Genomic DNA, 5872 nt, shown 5'->3' on the forward strand with positions numbered 1-5872 from the left:
CACACACACGCGCACACACACACACACACACACACACAAGAGTACACACACACACACACACACACACACACACACGTACACATAAACACACTTAAACACACAAAAACACAAATACACACACCTAAGCTCGCCAACACGTACACGCGCACACACACATGCATAAACATACACACTCGTAGACATAAAGTATGCAAATTATGTATTCCGTCACACTCTTGCAGGTAGACCAGGAGAGTTTTATTAGTTATTTTTTTTTAAATAATGTAGTAAGAGTGTTTACTGATACAAGTGGTACAAACATCACAACAAACAAAATACTGCCTACCCCGAGCGACACAGTCATGTTAGCAATGATGGTGAGTCGCTGCACAACATACGCGAGGTCAGGTCGTTCGTCAGTTAGGGAAAAGAAGAGCAGTCAACGTTGACCAAGTTTGATAATAATAAAATATCCATAAGGGATCAAGCGAATTATAGTTTTCAATTTTATCGAGCCTGAAAACAAAATCATTATTCTTTGCAGATAACGTTGCTTAAATCAAAAAGTGGGACCATTTAGCTTAAACTGCTAGTTAGAGTTCTTCACCAGATTATGTGCATGTATATCTGCATCAGAAGAATGTTCATAACAAAAAGTAGATGTCTTTGTTTGAAGTGATATCATGTGGCTTAACTTGTTTACCTTTGGTCAACGTGGCATTCTGACCTTTTACAAGCCTATGCGCTTCAAATTACATTCTCAAATAACAGTCTTGCGCTGTTGAACATGTTTTTAGTTTGTTAATCTGAGATTTCCCTCCCATTCCACGATTGGAGTTTCTCGGTTACAGTTCTGTTGCGAGTCATAAACAAGTGTGTTTACATGAAACATAGAAAGAACAAAATATTTGACAGTGTACCCACAACAGGCTACTCAGTGCTATTTGTGCGAACTTTTCACACCCATTGTCTTCAGTGGCCAATTTCCTGCATGTGTAAGCACAATTCAGACAATTCATAAGTGTTTTACCAAAGCAGTTTGAATTTTTGACTTCTGAATCTGAAAAATGAACCTCTCAGTGCTTTACTTTTCATGGTTCTTTGAATCAGTCTCATCTTAGATGGCTCTTAGGACAAAGGTACCAACTATGTCACGACACGGTGGAATCAGGTACTCGCCAAGTGTTGGGCATATAGAGTCATTGGTGTAGTCAAAGCATGCTCATTTGCCTTTTTTATGAAAAAAAATACTTCTCTTTCTTGAAAAGAAGTCGAGATTTACCCTTAAGGGAAACGTGGGGTCGCCTGGTGCTAGAGGTAAAATTTGCAAGAAAATGGTAGCTAAAGTTTGATGACCCCCACAGTTGCAGTGTCCTTGAGAATTACCAATTTCCATTTTTAGTACCGGTACCTTTGATCACAAAAAAAGTTCCAAAGTGTTAGTTTAGTTTTAGTAGAGGTTTTACAGCGCTTGCAACTGCATATATCCAAAGTGTCCGATGCCCCCGGTAGGTTAACAATGAAAAACAAGAGTGGTGACAAGAACAAGAGAGGTGACAACAACAACAGCAGCAGCAAGAACGCAGCGAAAATAGATATCGTCGGTAACAACAGCTCTCATAAAAGACTATCGGATAGAAAAAATTTTGTAAAAATGTTTCAGGGACATTTTGTTTTAGAGAATTGAGAGTTAATAAAAACATGAAATTGTTTCTGAGGCAGATAGCTGTACCGAAGACACCCTTTGCCTTTGGGAAAACCCTGAAGCTGTGAGAAAAAATCAAACAATACAACAATCAAACAAAACAAAAAACCCGAAGTAACAATTACGAAGCAAATCAAAAACAGAATATAATTATTATGAAAAAAAAAGAACTGGCATAAGAAACGAACTTGGTTGCACTTTTCAGAAATGCAGGAGAAAACATAAACACAAAAATCAAAGACAATGACGTCATTAGTTCGTGAGCTGACGGAGATCGTCTGCAGCAAAGCTCTCCGCGGCATTGACTTGCATAACAGGACACGATATTCGGTAGACCCGCGTATCATCGACCAAACATTCTGCGTAACTTTGGCGTAAACTATCGGCTTGTCAAGGACGCGATGTGCAGTTGTTTTGAAATGTGGCCTCCAGAGGTTGTTTATCATCAAATCTGTAGTCTTATGCACTTATTTTAAGCTCTTTCTCCCCAGGAATAGCCAATAAATTGCCTAAAAAGAGTCGCCTTTAGTTTTAATGACGAACAAGATGACAGCAGTCAGCAAAAGGAAACAGAAAGGTGTGTTTTCCGATTTTTATCACATATTATTAGCCTATTTCGGTCTATCCTAATAGGGACCTGATTGGTTAAGGAAACATTGCTTTTCTGGTTTCTATTCTTATATAGTTGACATAGTTTCTTTAAAGGGCATTTGAGGGAAATGACCTCACGTATTCTCTAACCCTTACCTTTCTTTATTACTAGTAATGACGAGCTAGGCGTGTAGTGAGACAAATCTTTCAGATACTTCAGGAGTAGTGCCATAGCTCCTTTATATCTCTTATCGGAAGTGTTACGATGTGGAGCCACATGTATATTATTATCAGTTTCCCTGCATCTGTAGATAGAAAGGGTAAGCATCACTGACCAACAACGCCTTTGTATTTTCATGTATGTCGTGTGTTTATGAATATGTTCACAGAATGTAAAGGTGTTAATCATGATAGTGAGTTTTTTAAAATTATATCTATGGAAATATAAAATGCTGTGCTTTTAAGTATACTATTTACAGTATTTCATTTGCATGCCTCTGAGATTTCCGAGTCTGTGGTGTTAAGAAGTGTATCGCTTACTTAGAATTACAAAATTCTTTCTGACATTATAAGCCGGTTTGAGTCATTAAGACCATGAGGTCAGAAAACAAAGGTTCTGTCTGTGCTATAAAACATATAACGTTCTTCGGCGTCGTTATCAAAACATTCAAAGAACTGCAGTCGAAAAAGCTTGACATCTAAAAGTCAAATCTTTTAAAAATCAAATTCAAGACTAGGTGCTGAGCAGATAGAACTTTGTAATTCTAGGGTAGTGAAATGGGGATGGAAGTTTTAAAGCGTCGATTGGATGGGAAAGTGTATTGGGGGTCGGGGGGGATCTCCTGGGTAATGCCAGATGTTATATTATGCCCTGTTTGGAAATGCGTGCTCGAAGGTGTGTGTGTGGGGAGGTGGGGAGGTGGGGAGGGTGGATGCAGGGAAGGGTGATATTCGCTTTTTAAAATCATTCTGCAGCTGCGTAAAATATCATCAGTCACGGTTCCGATGGAGTAACACCCTGCACCTACCCAAAGACGCCATGTAAACAAGCAGGCTGAGAAAATCCCCTCTAGTTAGTCACTGGCTACCTTTGAACTGACACATTTCAATAATTTGGCGTTGAATCAATCACGTCTTCAAGACACAGGACATTTAATTAAACTTAGTCAACCAATCACATTTGTTTGTTTGTTTTTTTGCTGTTGTTGTTTTGTTGTGGGTTTGGTTTTTTTCTTTTTTGTTTTGTTTTTAGTAAAGGGAAGCTCATCGACACAGTAACGGTCATAAAGCTAGATAAAGCAAGACAGACAGGCAGAAACAACAGACGGAAAGTAAAGACGTAGGACCTACCAGTGGCGCCCTCCAACCACCCGCAACCAATCAAATAACACCTGAGCTTACACTGAGCAGAAATAATAGTTCAGATTTTCAAATCTCATCCCCAGACATAGCTCATCAACATCTCACCTTTACGTTCGCACAGCGCCGGTCGATGTTACAGCAATTATACAGTACATGGAACCATCAAACTGCCATTGAAGCTTTCCCTCCTCAGTATCTTAAGTTTTCATCAAATACGATGACATTCAGTTTGAAGCAGACGAAAACATGAAGATACGATTGCAATCTCCTTGCTGAGTAGCTTACAAGAACCAATCTGCCAGGACGGCGTGTTCCTCTCAGCCTGGGCTGGTCTTGATGGGCAGGTTAAAAGCAGCCCGCCTCCTGAATTGTCTAAACCGTGTCGATGGGGGTATGAAACATTTACAAGTACAGATGAAAGGGCCACTCAGTTGTGGTATGATACCGAGAACTCCTCTGAACACCGAGTTATGGGTGGGGTATGGGTGGGAGTCATCGAATACGAATAATCTTCAGTCCCTGTCATAGGTGCTCGCAACCTTTCCCCTCCACCCCCTTCTTAGTGGCTCCGAGCCACTCATGTGAAATAGATATAAGCAACACAAAACCATCAGCACACAGAAAAATCTAGGATAAGCCCTGTGTGTCAGAAGACTTCAACATTGAAATCTTCGACTGTGTACTAGGTTGCTGATAAAGTTATGTAAGCGCGTGCCTAATTCAAGCAGTCTGGCAGACAAATGCCCACAAAGAAACATGTGAGGGTCAACAGGTCAAGGTAGGACCGGTGACCGAGAGAGAGAGAGAGAGATAGAGATAGAGAGAGAGAGAGAGATGGGAGAGTTAGAGAGAGAGAGGAGAGAGAGAGAGAGAGAGAGAGAGAGAGAGAGAGAGAGAGAGAGAGAGAGAGAGACTGAGACTTGGGGAAAGTGTGTCGTAAACTTTCACCCCATTGTCAGGGCTAGGAGAGCGTGAGCCCTCTAAGCAGTGTTATTTTTACAAGTCTTCTACCTTTTTGCACTATTGGTTTCATTAAGGAGGGGCCGTGGGAACGGGCTTGTCCTTTCTGAGCCCTAAAGACATTTGTTTGGCTGTTAGGTTACTCTAATTAAAAGCGGTGACAACAGTGATTGGATAAACGAGCAAGCCGCCAAGTTAATCACTCTGTCTTCATTGCATGTGATCATAACAGTTTTAACTGCTTATTTCGTTATTTTCATTTGCTTTGGGATAGAGTTGGGGGATGGGGAGGGGGGCTCAAGCCCGTGAGCCCTTCACAACCCACCCCCCCCCCGGCCCCGCCACTGCAAGGACCTCTGGGCAAAATGTAGCCTTAGTAGATGCAAAACTCATTCATGAGCAATTTTGAGTTTTTTTCTTTAAATAAAATATTGTTTGTGATTTCAACCAAATTCATAGATAGACGTAATAAAATTTCTAACTGTATAGGTGGTATAATTCTAGAAACAGGTTTTTGAGAAAGAAAAATAATAATTCGTCGAGTTTACATCCCAGCATCAGGGGCCATTGATATGTCGAGACGTAAGTCAAAACTTATTTTTCCATTTGTTTTAAACCTTTAATGAGTTTTTGCCAGATTTCGTTTTAAAACATGAATAGCGTTCATAGCTCAAAGGATGTGAAGTTTAACTGGAAAACAAAATCAAGTTTCATACAGCTTAACAGACAGCAGCAAGTTGCGCACGTTAAAGATCCCTTGATGGTCCAAAATCGATAAGCGGAGGCTTCGGCCGCCACCCAGACAAAAGTCATAGTTTCCTACCAACTGAAAATGTTCAATGTGTCCCGCGCATATGTCCCGTATACAGTTACCTGCGCCGTAAAACACTTACCAGAAAAAAAGACAGATATCCTATTATTGCTGGATCATCATCACACAACTCCAAACTGATAAGAGTCGAGTTACTTTCTTTAAATTAATAACATTTCAATTTTTGATCCGGATCCACTCTTCCCAGACCCACTTTTCTCATTATCGATGTTTTGAAACTTATATCTCCACGTGGCATCTCGTCCTAAATATATTCGGATGCAAATTGACAAAGTGAGATTGGATGCGGACTATTTCCACAAAAATAAAGAGTCGCGATCTATATTCGACAAGAATAGCTGAGAAATATCGCCTGAAGTACGAAAGTCATGGTGTTCCACTGAACGCACATTCTTATTAATTGTGAGCCTTCTACCTTCGCCCTCGCCCCATCCCCACCTCCA

This window comes from Aplysia californica, unplaced genomic scaffold, assembly GCF_000002075.1.
Source record: "Aplysia californica isolate F4 #8 unplaced genomic scaffold, AplCal3.0 scaffold00080, whole genome shotgun sequence".
Taxonomy (NCBI): domain Eukaryota; kingdom Metazoa; phylum Mollusca; class Gastropoda; order Aplysiida; family Aplysiidae; genus Aplysia; species Aplysia californica.